The sequence below is a fragment of the Helicoverpa zea genome, chromosome 10 (assembly GCF_022581195.2).
Source record: "Helicoverpa zea isolate HzStark_Cry1AcR chromosome 10, ilHelZeax1.1, whole genome shotgun sequence".
In the NCBI taxonomy this organism is placed as follows: domain Eukaryota; kingdom Metazoa; phylum Arthropoda; class Insecta; order Lepidoptera; family Noctuidae; genus Helicoverpa; species Helicoverpa zea.
The window spans coordinates 1,082,282-1,101,532 of NC_061461.1; the positions used below are offsets into that span (position 1 = coordinate 1,082,282).

The 19,251-nt window shown below is 35.1% G+C and overlaps 1 protein-coding gene across 1 annotated transcript in view; it reads right to left on the reverse strand.

Annotated features, from left to right (window-relative positions):
* LOC124634111 overlaps nt 1-6,029 on the reverse strand; it is a 58,331-nt gene extending 52,302 nt beyond the window's left edge. Inside the window, exon 1 of the mRNA XM_047169532.1 lies at nt 6,000-6,029. The gene's annotated coding sequence lies outside the window, so the exon portion shown is untranslated. The remainder of the gene's footprint in view (nt 1-5,999) is intronic.
* Between the last annotated feature and the right edge of the window lie 13,222 nt (nt 6,030-19,251).

Sequence of the window (19,251 nt, forward strand, 5' to 3'; positions counted from 1 at the left end):
TTTTATAGCTGACAACGAAATATCTGTAAAAAAAATATTTCATACAGTACAAGCATGTACACAAAAAGTGCATTATAGGAAACTGATCTAATTCAAGGCCTAATAATTGCTCGAGGATTACGTTTCTGATATATGTGAGCTAGTTTTCAAGTAGATCTAGGTACATATTGTATATACAACATATTATATGTAAGTAGGTAGTTGATCTATCATAGGTTGACCATCTCTGGATACAGTTCCATTCACTATACGAAAAACTTACCTTATCGTTTCAGCTTAGATTTTTACGACAGTTAAATACCTCTTTCATTTGTTTACATCATAAACTCACTTAATTCATGTAATTTCTTTCCTTTTGCCAGATAAAACTACAATAAACTAGAACTTGGCGAACCATCAATAGTTCTAGACTGAAAGACGACTTTCCAAAGTTTTCCTATAACTGAACTATGGCTTACAAGTTACCATAAAGGTACACTTCCGACACCCGGCTGGCATATAGAAAAATCACACAGTTCTCGTCAAATACAAAAACCCTTCACGTTCGGATCTTGGCTACAAGTGACTGCACAGTAATCAAATTCTACGAAAAAGATATATTGCACTCTTCAATTAATTTATATTCTGAAGCCAGCCATTTTTGATTCCTCGCGCATACTCTATACTTACACAAAATCGCTTTGTACATACAATTGGTTATCTTCGCCAACTTTACAACGGTAGTTATTTGACGATAGCTGCACATCCTCATAGTCTTCTTAGCACCACTTCTTCTTCCCAGTAATAACACATAAGTGGATGGGCTTTTGGGGCTGTCTCATGTAATTCTGATGTTAAAACAGTGCCGATTTCCAGCCTAATTTAAATAAAAACATTTTGATTTTTGTCTGATTATTATTGACGTGTCTGCTGCGGCATTCGCGTAGTTCAGAAAAGTACCTTATTCCATGGCTAGCATAGGAGCGGCCGATGACATAGACACCACTCTTGTGGTTGAACCTCTTGTGTCTTCATAAAGTTGAGTTGTTTCCGTTCAATGACCGGGAGTGACAGTTTATCTAGACTTTTTTTATTGATCGTACTTTTAGGAGATTGTTTGTCTAAGTAAATTGCTATATTGAGGTTGAGGATATTTTTTCTGATAATTCAGTGAAGTTTCTTTGTATACCATTATTTATATTCCGCGATTGTCATTGTCCTTTTGTAACTTTTTTATAGGAATAGAAACTTGGATAGGTAGTTATACTATTTTTCAATAAGAGTCAAGAAAATACAGACTGATACTCCATGGCAGAGGTTTTTAATGATGTAAGAATGTCTTGATTATATAATCTTTCTCTACCATGTTTAAAGGCCAACTTCACCGACACCATAAGCGACATTTTTTAAAACAAGTTTCAAAGTAAACAGCTGTTTAAAGAAAAACAAACGTTTATATTTTCAGTAGACTTTCACCTCACAAAGTCAGAAGACTACCACAATTTAACTATACCTAACTTCTATAACTTCCACGAACTCCATACAGTAGGTGACCGGTAATAATCCATTAGCGGTATTACTATAATGTCACCGGCAGTGACCGTGGCTCGCTTGGGCGCGTTCCAGCGACGTGTTCGCGCGATTATGTGCATACGTTACCTATGTAATTATGTGACCTTACTGCCAAGTCGCAGGTCAAGTTTGTGGTATTAGGTTTAATTATTATAGAGTAGCTGATTCTTGCGATTATGGGATAATTATTATAGAGTAGCTGATTCTTGCGATTATGGGATAATTATTATAGAGTAGCTGATTCTTGCCATTATGAGATAATTATTATAGAGTAGCTGATTCTTGCGGTTGTAGATTTTATTAATGTGGACTAGTTTCACTCGAGTCCTGAGAGAACTACTTTTTGAATACCTAGTAAATGTATGTACTTATAACCTATGATGATTAGGAATAACGTAACTTTATATCGGCAGAAGAATTTTCAAAATTGGTTCAGTAGATCCAGAGATTAACAATTATTAGATTGGATATTTTTTGACTATGGGACGTTGTCTAATTATTGTAAGAATGAACGCTATAGTTCCATCAAGATAATATTAAATAATTGTAGAAATAGTATGTGTAAGTACATATTTGGAATATTCCATACAAAAGAAGAAATTACAGCAGGAAGGGAGGATAAGTGTTGCGAAGTGCAAGTGCTTGAGAACCATAGTTATGTCTGCCACCTGTGTGCGCCGTCGCTATGTGAATATTTCAAAACTATACATAATACTACGAGATAGGTAAACTTACTAGGGGATGCTTTTACTAAATATCTTAATTTATAAAGTACCCGCCTTGCAGGATATAAATATGTGTGTATATTATGAAGTCCTAGAGTATACTTTGAACCACTTGCAAAAGCAAGTGACAAATTCTAAATGTTAATGACTACAAAAATCCCCAATTTGAACACAGCAAAATATTTAGGCAACCAGACAAAAAAAAAATTCAACAAAATCCATTAATTCATATCCCCGAACATCCCCACTTCATCATAACCACTTTTGTAATAAATCACAACAACAGCAATAATAAAAAAAAACAAAACAAAAACCTATACCGCCCAAAATAAATATTAAAATCTCCGTAGATTTATAATAAAAATTTTGGCGCGCACCGTGCCGAATGAAAATATTGGCAGATGATAAAATGGCGGATCGCTTGGCAATCGGCCAGGCAGTAATATGTAACATAACGCCTGAATTTTACATGCATTATGTCACGTTTCGAAATCACCAGTATTATTGCATGTTTGGAAATATATTCTTTGAAACTGTCGATTTGCAACATTTGGAAACCGATTTGCACCCAATATTGTAAGGCCTGTGTATTTCTGATTTCTGATATATCCTTCAAGTAAAGAATGTTGGTAGATTTCTTAGTTGAGTTTCCTATGGTCACTAAAAACAGTATAGTATTTCATGCATAATTTGTTTATAACTTTTAATAAAACAATAATATACAAATACATAAATATAATGCAAACTTAAACTACATTTTCATGACGACCTCGATGGCGCAATGGTCATCATGCCGGACCGCCGAACCTGAGGTCCCGGGTTCGATTCCCGGTTCGGTCGACATTTGTGTGATGAGCATGCTTGTTGGCCGTGGTCTGGGTGTTATGATATGTATTTATAAATATGTATATATGTAGCTATATGTAGTTTATCAGTTGTGTTAGCACCCATAACACAAGTTAATAAATAACTTACCATGGGGCTAACCGACCGTGTGTGAAAAGGTGTCCCGACTTATATCCTATCCTGTATCCTATTTATATCCTATCCTATATAGCCTATTTTCATGAGAAGACCCAAAAAGATTGACCGGTCTTAAAATTAAATAGACCGTAGAACTTTTAGCTTTTACCTTAAGATCCAAGACAACATCTATCTCAGAGGATTACTAAAATTGCATAAGGCTTTTGCCGAAGTTTTCCACGACATTAATAATTAAGATGATGCACTAACTCATTAACAAGTTTGCCGGCTTCTTGGCCGGACGACAGCTAAAATAGAACGTAAAGTAGAAGTATTCTTCTAAGAAGTTCTAGAAAAATAGACAAAAGATAATTAAGAAGAATGTTAATGTGCAATAATAGGTTGAGTGGCTTAGATGAGGATTCATGGCGTAATACATAAATCAATTGAACATATAGGATTATTTACCAGAGTTATCCCGGCTCTGGTACACAAAGGGTTCCAGAAGGAACATGGTGGGTTTTAGCTCAGTAAGAGTCAGACACTCCCCCACGCTGCACCCACGGGGGGAGGGGTCATTCCATGATTACCCAAGCTTATTCAGGCATTTCATATTAACTAGATATACCTGCGTAAATGATTACTTTATCAACTTTGTAAGGCGAGTACAGATAATAATGTGCGCGTTTTAGCTAACGAGTTAAGAACAAGGGACTACTTTTCACGTTCATCAAAAAGCAATTTGGATAACGAACCTTAGGAAGATTACAGGAAGGAATACATACGTACGTTATATGTATGTAAGGCAGGACATGGTAACCTCTTTTTTACGAGTATCTTACGGTGTCAAAGGGTGGTTTTTCACTTTACGGACACCACGTTTGATGATAAGTTGGATGGATTAAAAATTTTGAGCTGGTTTTGTTTTGGTTTCGTATATAATTCTGCGACAGCTCTTGAGATTTTCAAGGCAAAATACTTTAATAATGAAGTAGATTGAAAATACTGTGAAAAGGATTTGAGTGTTCCCCTTCCATCGTTTCTAAAACGGGTCAAAAGCACCACATGTTTGTGGTAACCATATTGTTGATTGTTAAAATAAAATGAACTGTCATACCATCCAGAATTACGGACCCTTGTCGACCAAATTATACCCAATTTTATTTGCTTTACCTTTTGTTGTATTAGAATTGTTCAGCAAATAACTTGTCTTATTTGTCAAGTGATTCTCGTCTGTTTGGCGATCCGTTTGATCATACGTTTGGCAAACACACCAACTTTTTGTCAAACATAATAATTCATGTACAAAGTGGGCTTTGTAAATAAGATGAACGTTTGATAAATATTATGGTTTATCAAATTCCAGGAGTATTTAATTCTGGCTTCTAAATATAGTTACCGTACTTTTAAAGCTGTTAAGAAAATACGAGTACCAGTGTATTCGAGTAAATAATGACTCAGAATGTCACCATTGCAGTTCAGATTATCGTAAGGAGGATTCAAGACAACTTAGATACTAGGGGCCTTACTACAAAAACTTTAAACCCTGTTTTACACTTGTCTAATAAAATTTTGGCTGCAAAATAAACCATATGTCAACGTCATAATTTGTCATTTTTTTAGACAAGGCATAAACTGACGTTTAAAAGTTTTTGTGGTAAGACGGTAGGTGTTGCAAATACGTAAAGCTACATTGTACCTATAACCATAAAACCATGAAGATCATTGAAAAGGTCGCATAACAAAAAATACTACCTTCAAATTCAAACACTGCTATAATCCCACATTTCTTTTCCCACAAAAGAAAATGTCTTTGCACAAAGGTTTTACAAGCAATTCCATAAAGAGCTGGGACGCCCTGCATCTTCCATGGTAAATTAAACGGTTGTCAACGTCCCCTGGGAATCGCGTCCGGAATGCCACCGGACGGACCGGTATTTACCGTCGTGTCCGGATGAAAACGGATTCCCCCTTCTTGAAAGGATCTTAGAAGATTGGGGCACGATTATGATTGTTGTTTTGCCGAATATGTTTTTTTTTTTTGTAATTGTTGTGTTTTGTCGGTTGACGAAATAAGGTCAGAAGTAGTTCAAATAATATCTATTTACTATAGCGAACTAAAACGTTGGCTTCGTCAAAAATCTGTGAACGAGTCTTACCAATCTTACTATTGGGTTTTCCGGGTAACTTAGTTCAAAGGATTAGATACTATACTAAAGGAAGACTTGATACCGACATTAAATATTGTTTAGATTTAGAAAATTGTTACAAGTTTACAGTTTCAAAAAAGTACATTTTACCGTAATTTCAATCAACGGCTAACGTGCTCTTAATTTCCTGTAACACGTTCTAAAGTAAGAAATGTCATTAATACGGTGTCGTATGTAATTCCACCCTACTTCCTGAGTGCGACCCCTTCTAACCTGCAGATGCGACACCCCTGGACGGAAATCGCTGTTTTACACATTGATTAGCAATTTTATTTACTTAGCCGTTTTCAGAGGGTTCTAAAATATATTTTGGCACAGTTTCTTGTAACAGTAACAAACAATACCAACATGCGACAATATAATATAAGGAACTATATAGGTGTGTACAGGGGAAGTACATAAGTATAGAAAGTATATAACAAGGTACACAAGTTTGTTCAAGATGTTCCTAGTACCCTTACCTACGCTGCTGATGTACTCCCCATCCTGATGTACTCCCTATACAGTACTTTACTAGGTATTTTAGTATTCAAAAACACAGTTAACTTACCCAATCTTAGCGCGACAGTCAATGTTTCTGAAACAAAAAAAAATCCTTCATTAATTCGTCATAGATACCTACAGATAGCTCTAGAAAGAATTGCAAGTAGTAAAAATAGTAAAATAAATGCATTTTAGCGTAAACAGTGGCCTGGTAACAATCAGGCTGGGTTACAATGGTCTATAAACACCTCACGCGAAATGAATACAAACAATTACGCCCTGAAAACAGAAGTACAGTCGCTAACAAAATTCTCGAGCCAGTGAAACAAAGACGTATGACGATATTGCTAGTAATGACTAGCTTCTGAATACTTAGTTATAGCCGCGGTATAGATACATATAAAACCTGATATTAAAAAAAGGCAGTACTTATCGGAAAGATTTTCTTATTTTTGATCGACTTCCCAAAAAGCAGGACGTTCGCAATTCCGATGTTTCTATTTTTTTCGTAAAAGTTGTTTTTAATAATAGTTTGTATTTTATTTTTTGATACCAGATGAAACACCGGAGAGACATCTTTGGATGTACCTAAACTACCGCTTCACGACAGTGGAAGTTGACATAATAAACTGATATTTCTATTTGATAAGCGATAAATATGTAACAAAAAACACATTCTAATAAATCCTTTCTCTTTTGCAGACGATGTTACCAAGGCACTGAGTGAAACGTCAGTAAGCGTCTTTACTACAGGCGTCGAGCTAAACAGCATCGCGCAATTCTACCATTCTACCATTCTGACAAGCGGAAACATTAGTCGAGTTCTTACGACAAATTATTTGGCAACATACAGTACCTAGTCTGATTTGGAAAGCGCCGTTTGTGTGAGAATAACATGGAAAAAGGAAAGAATAGGTGGTTTTTTAAGGAATACCGTCTTCTGAATCTTCATTATTTAATCGCTTAACATATTATGACATTTTTTTTCATATTTTCCTGGCCTAATAATAAAACACTAAAATTAAGTAAGGACGAATTATTTTTTTGTTTGTTTGTTTGTACCCTAAAGGCTCCGAAACAAGTGACCCGATTTTATTTCCTCTATTGAAAACGTACATCATTCCCGAGTAACATGGGCTTTATTTCATCAGGGCACAAGAAGTTCTCCTGACGCGGGTGAAACCGCTGGAAAATAGCAAGAAAAACATTAATAACAATTATCACGTGTTCTCGCATATTTAGACACAAATGCAAAATTATTCAAATAATCCACGACGCGACGTTTCCACCCAAATTATACCTCCGTATATTCCACCTTGAGTCTCGCAAAGCGGTAAAAGGACAGTAATGAGTTTGACGACGCGACGGCCGCAACCGACGGGTACTTCAAGAGCACTTTATTAAGAACAATACTTCAATGTGTGGCTCTCATGCTAACAGCCTTTTATTGAATAGTAATATTATCTTTGTAGGAAATTGTGAGAGGAATGCCTGTGGGATGGTTGTGGAAGCGAAGTTACAAACTCTTTAGGTATTTTCTGAGAATTCGTTTTGTTCATTTCGTAGAGAATTTTCTGAAACTAAATGTTTGTAGAATGACTCATTTGACTCTTTTTTGTAATCAAAATTATCCATATCGATAGGGTAGGTATGTTACATCAATTTTGACTGTTTAAAAATGTGGATCACAACCATTAATAATGATCACAGTTTGTAACAAGTCAAACTGGATCCAAAAAAAATTATTAAAAACCTACTATTACATAAAGGTAAACTTTCAACACCGACATTCAGACACTTCAAAACAAATTTCCAGTAGACAGCATCCAATATTATTTATAGACACATACATATATATACCATGTCAAAACTTCAGTCAGCAAATAAACATCGCAGCACAAAGTACAGTCATGCACAGCGTTGTAACAAGCCACGCGTCACTCCACGCCACGCCACGCCAACACGAATCAATGTATGTTTTGTGTCGTGGCGAACAAACACGTTTGCAACGAAACACACAAAAACATCACGCATTGAACTGCGGTTTGTTTGCTGCAGTGTGTTTATTTTGTTGTAGATAGAAGAAGATATTTTTACTTGGGTATATAAAGGTAAAGACTTTTTTTATGTTTTTTGTCCGGGTCCCTAAGAAACTACTTCACACATTGGGATAGAAAGTAGCCTAACCTTCATACTAAGCCATTCCAATATTTTAAAATGAAATGACTCAAAAACTCACATTCGCTTTAAAAACTAAAAAAAAATATAATTAGAAAAAAATCTTTATTCAAAAAACATTTTACTGTAAAACCGTGTAAAATAACTAGATTTAATTCTAAACTTAAGATAAGACAGCACGTCGTATTCTACAACCATTTTGCATACACACGGCATACATAATTAAAGTACTTAGTACTAACGAGTTATCTTAACATGAAATGTATTTTCAACTAGCTTATTCAGCAGGTTTTGCTTGCAATTTTATGCATTTGGATAAAATTATTCTTAGTCCTTCTATCGTCATACAAGAACACACCCAAATACATATAATAACAGGAATGAATTTTAAGCAGTGCGCAAAATAAAACTGGTGGTCCAGAATCGTTAACAGAACATATCTGCATCATCAGTAAAAAATATTTTTTCATTCTTTTGTCCGCCCTAAAATCAGCAAAATATGGATACCAACTATTCTTACGCGCGCCGAGCGGAGCTCCGTCAGTAAACCGGTTTCGCGTTGCCGCCGTGCATACTATGACGACTGTGACCGTACTATCGGTTACAAAATAAACATCTTTCGATATCAATGACTTTTCTTTTTTGTACTAAAACACTACAAAATAAAAATATACGTATCTATAAAACTTATTTAACTATAAGTTGACAAAGTTTGCGCACTGGATAAAATTCATTCCTGTATATCAGCCGACACAAATAGACAGAATGAGCAATTAACACTAATAAAATTAGACAGAATTAAATCACCATTTTCCCATTGAAAAGGCACACCTATTTCAGTATTCATTAGTACACAATTAATTAGACATTCACTAGTGCGAACTAGTGTGTTTCAAATTCATTAACAGCATACGTGATAAGTAGTAGCTGAGAACAGATTAAATTCTCCTTGGAGAGCGAGTGACGTCATATGACGTCATAGTGAGATTGAAGTGTTCTCGTGACGTCATCTGACGTTCGTTGTTTGAATTTGTGTGTGGCTTTTGTGGTTGACTGTACTTTTTTTCATTTGTTTTTGCGCCTTACTATCTAATGCGTAATCCACTAAAACCAATCCAATTTCGTTTGTAAGCTTACAATATTCTAACAAAGAAGAAAAACTTTTTTGTTTGTTTGTTTGTACCCGAAAGCTCTGAAACTGCTTAACCAATTTGTAAATTAACGTGCAACTTGTTTGACGTTTCGAAATTTCGAAAGAGCTTTCATATGCCTATTTGAAATATTTTTTTGATTTGACTTTGTAAAATTATTTCACTGTTGGAAAATTACACTCTTCCCAAGAAAGATGCGCTATATTTTATCTCGTTACGGTCAGTAGTTCACACAAGACACATAATAGATATAATACAGCAGTAAGACGGATAGTTTTTTTATAAAGCACTTCGTAAAAGTGATAACTTATGAATACTTCTAATTATTACAATGCAGCATATATTTTATAATTACCACAGAACGTGATTTGAATTTTTTTTTTGTTGGCAACAAAAGCTGTCTGTTTAGCGGCTTAGCAGTTTAGTAGCAACATTTGGCACATATTTAGACCTCAATTATTTTAAGTGCCAAGTCAACTTGCATGAACAATGGTTTTGGCTTCTATTTCGCATTTTGGTTTTTGCACGAAACTGGCCTGCGTCATTGTACGAATAATTTTCCAATTATTGTGTTTTGTGATCACTTGCCAACTAATGAAGAGTAGTATTAGCTCATAGATGGTTATATGCAAAACTCATTCACCAAATGCGGCTTAATAATCTCCAGTATATTTTTAGCAGGTATTTTTTCGTATATGGCTTTTCTTTTAATGATATGAGTAAAGAATACTGAATTCATCAGCATCCGTTTCATTCTTCCATACTCGGTTAAACCCGAAATGTTTTACCAAACTTAGAGCTATTAAACTTTCAACGTGATTAAGTTTAAACCAATATAGGTTTAGCTCTGAGAATTTACTACATGAAAATGTTTGAACCCCGTTAGGTATTCGTTAAAACTCTTTACTATGTAAGTCATAGCTATACACAGATATAGCTCCCCAAAATCTACAGTTCCTAAAATACTCATGAATTTCTGTAACAGGGTTAGCACACATACAAATTAGATAAAAAAGGTTCCAGCTACCTTCAATAATTGAATCTCTAAGAGTATCCGCTCACTGCAAACTTTTAGTCGCCCGACGGTTTTTTCGGGCTCATGGATCGGTATGAAAATGAATGGTATTGATGATGATGTCCTCCTCCTAGTCGATTATTGGCTACGGCAGCTGTTCTCATATAAGGAAATTATTCAACTGCGCAGGACATATTATAGTGCAGACACAGGGAGTGAGATTGTGAGTGCACTCTTCCTTCACTCTCATAACCCGATGGGACGGCAATCCGACACGACCGGAAAGCGATCAGGCGCAGGACCGACATTTACGTGCTCTCCGATGCACGTAACAACGATCAGATATTTGGACGATATCAGACCGACTCAAAAGTTTGATTGAATAAAATTCACGATATATTAACAAAAAAAAATCCAAACAACAGGCCGACTGTTTAGTCTAGCAGTGTGTGGGTACACTGAGTGTAGGGGTCACAAAGTCCCAGGGTACCATTTTATCTCTTATATCCTTTAATTTATTAATATTGCCAACCTCACGAGAGCAAAACGTTTAATTCATTCATGTTAATTAAAAACGTGTTTTGTGAACTGTGAGCTAATTCGGTAAAGAACTTATTATGAGTCTATTCTTTGCGTGTGTTCAATTATAATTGGTTCTTTTTTCTACGAATTTAAATTTTTGAGGTTAATTTTGACTATAAAAAAAAAGTCAGAGTGGACTCAAGATTTAGTTTTATTGTCAAAACATACTATTACCTCTGAAAATAATACCCACCCAAAACAAAAATGTGAAAGACTGCCAAGTTCGATAATATGGGAATGCTTCGCCTATAAAAGAAGTGAGATCTGAATAAGTACCAAGTTCCATACACATACCTCAGTTAAAAATAGTTACTTTTTAATGATGTTACTTGGAAAGTTTTCATACACCTTGTTATAAACCTACTAAACGCAATGAATCAAGTATTTAATTTTCTATTAAAACTATTTACTTCTAACTAAACTAAATACAAACCATTCGAAGATATATTATATAAATATAGATAAATTTAGTTCGTTTTAGTTCCTTAGAGGTATAAATTTACACCGGGTATAAAACACCTTCATTATTTTGAAACCGACTCACACTTGGCCATTTTCAGATTTTTCCCTTTTACCTTGACATAAAGACCTACCTCCATGCCAAATTTCAAGTCAATACGACCATTGGAAGTGGTCTAGGTTTTTGATGAGTGAGTCAGTGAATCAGTCAGTCAGTGAGTGTATAGTAAAAATAGCGATTTTCTGACGTCAATATCTCAAGACCTACAATAGGGATATTAATGAAATTTTGTATTTTAGATAAGTGAGGGGGTCTCAATAGATACTATAAATTTGATATGCGTAAATAAAATAGATTTTGAGTTACAGGGGGGTCGAATTTGGCCCGAAATGGTTCGTGTAATATAACCCACGGCCGGTGTGTCGCTTTTTTTGCTCGAACTTGGCGGACACACTGCCGTGTGTCTAGATACTATCGATTTAACGTCCCATTACAATATAATCAGTTAAGTACATATATGCTAGCATTCCTCATTCAAATTTCAAGTGACACAGAAAATAAAACAGTGCCTACACTTTTGAAATAAGTAAACCTATGTTCAACTGCCCAATTAAGTTAGTCTGATATGCAACAATATATCAAAGTTAGCCTATCTCAGTCTGCTAGAGGTCCTCAGTAGATTAATCAATCACCATACTGGGAGGGACGGGTGACTGGTAAAAACTGACCTAATTAGTTAAGATTCCCTTTTAGAGATGTGTGTGTGATGAAGAGAAAAGTAAATAAAGGTTGCCTTGAATTAGGAGTATTTCTTTACTATTTTTGTCGGTCTCATGGTCCTACACCGTGCTTTTTGATAAATGTCACCCTGCCGACCTACCATCGAATCGGTAGATCCTGAGATATGGATTATCCTGAGATATAATTACTTAGTTTAGATAGTGGTAAAAAATATATTAATTATTCTTATAATATCTGGAATGTGTTTTGAAATTACGTATGTGTACTTACTGAGTACAGCATACAGCATATATTTAACAACAAAAAAATAAAGTAGAAAATCCTTATATTCCTACCAAATAAAATCACATAAATAACACACAGGTAGCCATTCGGAAATTCCAATTTAAGAGCACTACAATTCCATTCGAAATCTACATAACACAATCAGCCACTAACAGAAGCCGAGTCTAATCGAGTGCTAAACGATTGTTACCGATCCCTAGATTGAGTATCGATGTAAATCGCTTTTTTGTTCAACATCTCGTAATCGGATACTGTAAATCTCGGTCGGTAACTCGGTACCTACTCTAGATATTTGGGAGTCGTTTTAAACACATTTTTTATGCAAAATCGATTCGATGGTGTCAAGTGGCGAATTGATTGCAGATTGTTATCACTGAATACTTTGGAGTATTTTATCGGAATTGATAGTGACATAAAGAGAGATAGTCCGATTTAAATATCGTTTGTAGGTTGATCTGTTTCTGATATTTCCAGTAGTTCTGGAGCGAAGAAAAGAGCGAATGAAAAGAAATAAATGTCCAAATGTATTATTCATTTCTACAAAGAGAATTTCTTGAATTACTCGTAATTAAATACTTTTTTGCACCAAAGAATGTATATATTTTTTTAAATTCAGTTGCAGCTGTGCAATGTCGCCGAGAGTTCCGAGTGCACCGGTACCAAGTGCCCCAAGGCGAAGAGTTTATACTCCTACACCAGGCATTTTATATTACAGGAAAGATGGAAAATTAATCAAACTTCATATAAACACCCCAAGTTATTGTTAGTTCAATAAACTTGCTGAAAAATACGTAGGTATTTCGTTTTTAACCCTTGGGAAGTACTGAGTCGATTTGAAAAATAAATTCAGTTCAATTAGTTCAGTTTTATTTTAAAAATCCACGTTAAAATAAACACAATTTACCAAAAAAGGAATATTTATGAACACTCATACACTTCACATCTTGAGTAAGTAGTAGTAATAAATCCTTAATTACTTTGTTCGGCATTTGAGTGTTCGCTTGAGTCATTATCTGCCTAGCCTTTTCCACTTCCAGTAGAATTCCACTTCCAGGTCGACTTCCAGTCTAACTAGATGCAGCTGAGTACCAGTACCAGTGCTTTACAAGAAGCAACTGCCTATTTGACCTCCTCAACCTAGTTATACCCAGGCAACTCAATACCTATGTAAGACTGGTCATCAGACTGGCTTCTGACTACCCGTAACGACTGCCAAGGATGTTCAATGACAGCCGGGACCTACAGTTTACCGTGCCATCCGAAACACGTGAGCAAGATATAAGTCCCTAATTCCTTTGTTTGGTTCTCGAAATGTTTCGCTTGAGTACAACCGTTTATATGTACATTTGAAGGAATACCTTTATTTTTCCTCTATTAGTGGAGTCGGCATAAATAAAATCTTTTGATGTTTGAATGTTGAGATTCCGCTAGTCGTTATTTTAGTATTGTGTATCTAAATTGGTTTGATGGGATGTAAGTAGCTTTGTTTTTTCTTAGTAGTAGATGATAGAAATAATATGAGGAAAAATACATGAAATAGTAATATTTAGTTTATTAGGTAGAGATTTGCGTTTGTTTGTTGATCGGAATGAAATGCTGAATACATGAGGTACTTAATGGATCCGATTGCTATGTATTGTTTTATCATCATATTGCGGTCCAAAGCTGAAGGTATGCCTCCCCCAAAGAACGCCAACCATCCTGCCAGCCCGCTTCCATCCGAATACAGAACCAATTCTAAGTTCATATAAATGGTTATTAAAAGAAAAACATTGAAAGACTTTAAAAACTTAAACGTTATCTAAAACTGGGGCAAAATACAAAAAGATAACTCAAAACACTCATCCTAAGTTATGCTCCTCAAAGATCCGCAGAACATTAAGTTGCATAATGAACCAACAAAAACTTGCAAACTACCCTAAATTGCAACTTCTACTTTCAGCCATAGTTCTAAGTTGCAACTTAAATTCAACTTAATTCAAGTTAGAGTGAGCCTTCGTAAACGACATTTTAAAGTTCTGCTTCATAATGTGGAAGTTATAATAAGTGTTATAGTTGAGAAGGATTATCTTGTTATATGCGGGTTGGGGAAGTTAACACGTGTTCTCGTAATGTCTGAAAGGTACACTAAAATTGATGTAAGATGGTGGTTGCTTGTAGTTTTAGGTAGTCAAAGTTGGAGAAACTTCAAAGACAATTGATGTCCTATTTATAGATGATGTTTGTTGAATGCAATGCAATAAATGATATGATATGAATCTTAGCTGCTCTACAACTCAAACAACAGCATCTTATTTCAGTTTTAAAAGGCAAAATACAGAGATAAATTCTTTTCATACACTACCTACTTAACTAATGAAGTACTAAAAGAACCGCTCAGAATAAACAACAGTTCTTACGAAACATACAAAAAAATCTAAATCGAATTCAGATTTTTACACAGAAAAAGCGAGCGTAATAAACCAGCACACGAAAAGAACTAGAGCACAAGAAGGGCCATTTTTCACTCCAACCACTACAAAAACATTTTCTTTTTTCAAAACTCAGTACCCTCGGTTTTCAGTCCAAGATCCTCACCCATAGGACCAGAAAACTGAAAGGCCTAAGAAGTGACACGCTTTGTGAAACAAAAGATGTCAGTAATGGCTTCTTTTCAGCCAACATCGGATACCGTCAGCTAAAAAGTTTCAGTTAATTAAACTCTGAAAAGTTTCGTATCAATCCGCTGACACAGTTTTGTGGGTCTGGGCTAGCGTGTTGGGTAGGAACTTTCTCTTTTTTTTAAGTTGTGTCACTATATTATTATTAACTAAGAAAGCTTGTGGCCTGTCAAGAATATACCCCAGAAAGTCCAACAACCAGTCTCAGAAAGGGGGTCCCAGAAGGAGAGGTATCGGGTTGCTAGGTAACTGGGTTGTATAGGTCAGGGTTGTTGGGTGTGAAACTTGGGTACTATGCTGTACCTAGTAAGATTGGACGCCGATCCAAACATAGTAAAGGATAGGCAGATGATGATCACTATAGTTTTTAATCCACTGGGTTATGTTCTCTGAACAGTGCAGTGAATAAATACTATGCTATATTAATCAACAACTTGTACTACTGACAAGACTTTACAATTCCTTGTAACATTTTAATGCTGTTGCATGATATTTAATTCCAAACATAATATTTAAAATGTAAAAAAATACACAGGCATAATTTATAGTTCAATTGATTTATTTTCTTCTGAGAATAAATAAGCATTAAAATATTCAGGTTGCCGTGATAGGTCGTTTCAAATGTGATTAACTATGAATAGAATATAACAAAATTGGAATTGAGGTCGTTCCAAATTGAGAGCCTAAATAGGTAAACCAATTACAAATTAAAACGAGACCGTCTCAAAATAATGTTGTTCTAAAAAAATATTGCTTTTTTGCGTTTTTTATTTTGCTGACGTTACATTTAAGTCAAATTCGCAGGTAAAATGCAAGCGTGCGTCGTCCTTGCACCTCATTCTTTTTGCTTAAGTAAGCTATTTTAATTTGCCAACGGTACATAAGGACGGGTCTCTCTAACAGCGGAGAGCGTTTGCATAATCCATTGATTTCAAACAATGAAGACTAATTGGGAACAAAAGATTAGCGAAAACATTAGTGAAGTAGACTACAAGATTTATTAAAAGAGATTTTTTTATCTTTGAAGAAGTTCGTAGTTTGGCGTTTCTTAAATAAAAATAACCTAACCTGCAGCCTATTCTGTTTTCACCTTCGCGACTTTTGATTTATTTCAAGGGGTGGATAAAAGCGTTCTAATAATATAAATGGTAGGTTGATAGTAATGGACTATCTAAACAGCATGACAAGTATATTAAGACAAAAGGAAAGGCAGAGAACTTCCACCGAGTGTTTACAGTATTTGCAGCACTCATAAAATACTTAGCGTCATAGAGACTCATTATACATTTGTTCACCAACCAATTGTTTTAACCGATTTCCAAAAAAGACGACAACGTTAAATAAATAAATCCTAAAAAAGGGTAATAGAATATAAATAATATTAAGGTTATCACCTATTTTTTATGCTTTACCTTCCCGCTGTTCGCTCCCAATCACACCAACGCCCCGTCACGGGTAATTAAACTTCTTGAATTCTTGATTTATGTGCGAAAGAAAATTTTATTTCCTCCTCCCCGGCTTTTAGCCTCACTGAATTAAATTCTGTTAGGTACGCAGTGGAAATAAATGGAGTGTTTATGCACTACGAATATGTGAAGGAAATATGGACGTTATTTACTGCTGCGAACCTGATTCCGGTCTGTGATTTTTTAGAAAATGAAAATAGAACAAGTGAAAAATAGAGGACTTGTTCGGGTAAGTCGTTTTTCATTTGTTTTTCTTTAATATTCTCTCAGATTTATTCATTTATTTCGCTGTAGTACGTACTTCTTACATTGTAACTCCTTTTGTAGGTAGGTATGTAAGGAGCTGTTTTAGATTTTGCTAAATCTAGTATGACTAACCCATCTTCGTGTTTACTTCCCTACAATATCAAAAAAACGCCAGAACGCCCTTAACTTCATAACCTTACACAAGTATATGTACATCCTTTCCTTTCATTCTTAAGGCCTTCAACAATCTTCAAACCCTGTCACCCAAAATTACACTTTATCCCTATGCGTATAAGGTTACAAATAAGTTAACACATGTTTGTCAGGTCGGCTGTAATAGAGGATGCCGGTCACCACATCCTCCCAAGGCGAAGGATAGAGTACACGAATTAAACCCAGCATTAATCCCTAAGGGGTTATAGCTATTTTGGCAATCCACCTTAGTTCCCTCGCATACTGGAAACTAAACTGTCGACTGGTAGTTGCACGACAGTTCTTTTGAATGTAATTTAGAATCCTACAACCCTGATTGGTGGGAACACTCTAAGAAGCGAGAGGTGTGGAGACGAAATAGGGAGGCCTTTGCCCAGCTGTGGGACAATAGAGGCTAAGACGAGAAAAAATGGAATCCAAACTTTTAAAAAAGACCCAAGTTTACCGACAATATACCTAAACGTCAGTTCTCTTAATACAACTGAAAAATTGTTGGAAAAACTAACGTTTTGCTGTGGCTTAACTTAGGCCTTGGTCAGATACCTGATTATTGTAATATGAGGCACCACCATTCTTTATACTATTTGACTTATATCAAACTATTGGCCGACTAAAAGTTTGCAGTGTGCGTAGGGTCTTACGGTAATATAGGCCCTGTTTAACATTTTAACTGCAGCCTTCGAGAAGACAAAGACATATACATAGAATATTTTGCCCTAAGGATACACACAAGGATATTTGAGGAAGAGGGGAGAGAGGGGATAGTTTTAGAGAACAATGTGTACGCGAATATAGTTTTTAGGTTACGGTTTTCAAAACCATGTGGGAGTGCAAAATATTTTTCCAGTTTTTGATCAGATTTCGATGAAAATAAAGAATATTGTTTGGTTTGTTTTCAGCACACACATCGATTTGTGCCCGCGAGGAAGTGTAGGCAAAAGTTATAAAACAAATTATTTCATCACTCTCATAAATAAATACAACCTTTTGCCAGTGGTTATACCCGCCTTCTATGCGATAAATGGGCCATATTATGCTGAATGATTTTTCAAAAAGGGCAAGCAATTCCTGAGATTAGCGCATTCAGAGAAGTAAACAAACAACTCTTCACCATTTCAATATTACTATTCTATATTATTATTCAATAGACAATAACAAAACCGCGAATTACGTGCAAACTTAATCCTCATTAACAATAGTTTACAGAGTCAACAGTTACACAATTAGTAGCAACTAGCGACAAGCGGTCGATTTAATGAGATGAGGTGCTGTCTCATTATAATGCACTTCAGAAAACCAATTTTGTTATTTAATTTATGTTTAAATAGGCATGCTGTTTATTTTTGTTAGACTTGATTTTCTCCGTGGTATAGTCGTGTCCGAAAGGATTTTCTTTTAGCACCAGGATAAAAATTAACTTATCTGCTTTCGCAGGCTCTAGACTATCTGCGTATTCATGTTATTTCGATCGATTCAGTAGTTTTGGTGGTTTTGAATCAGCAAGAAACTTTCCTAGAGTATTTTTAAGAAGAAGCTTAATAAATACTAAATTTCTCCTATGTCGATTGAATATAGTTAGTTAAAAAAACACTGTCAATCCGGGATGCATAAAAAGCCGAAACATACGAATATAACACGGTAGACCATTTATTACCACCAGTCCAGTAAATTGGTATTTAATAATGTTACATTTCAGACTAAATTGAAAATGAATTGATGTTAAACTAAATGTTATTTAAACAGCTACTGAGCAGGAAATTGGTTATTAAAATTAAGCAATTAATTTAACATAATTTCAAGTTTCGAGTAAAAGACTTCCTAAACGATATAATCTTTTTCAAATATCTTGTACAAAATTTTCCTTAAACAGAGTTTTTTGTCAATTTATGAAAATTAGGTTACTTGAGGAAGCATTATTTTTGTCCGTTTACTGTAAATATACTCTTGCTGCGATTAGACTATTCTAAAATCACCTTAGCTATCTGCGTCTCTTAAATAGTTACATACTGTTAACAAAACCTTTTTTTTTTAATAGAAAACAAAAACTACTCTCACTGAAAAGTTTATTTCTCGAATGTTAAAACAACGTGTTAAAATTTCAGAAACCTTCTAATTATTTGCAATTTCCCACCAAACAAAAATATACATTAAATCTCCAAATGAATTCCTTCAATCTTTCACCATCAATTGGAAACTGATTTCTCCAATTCCTTTGACTTGAAACTTCTTCACCCAGTGCTCTAGTTGGTCGCATCTGTGCCTTACAAAGGCTGTGGTACAAAAAGAGCGAGTCTATTTCAAAGTGGGTCTGTAGCGCCATCT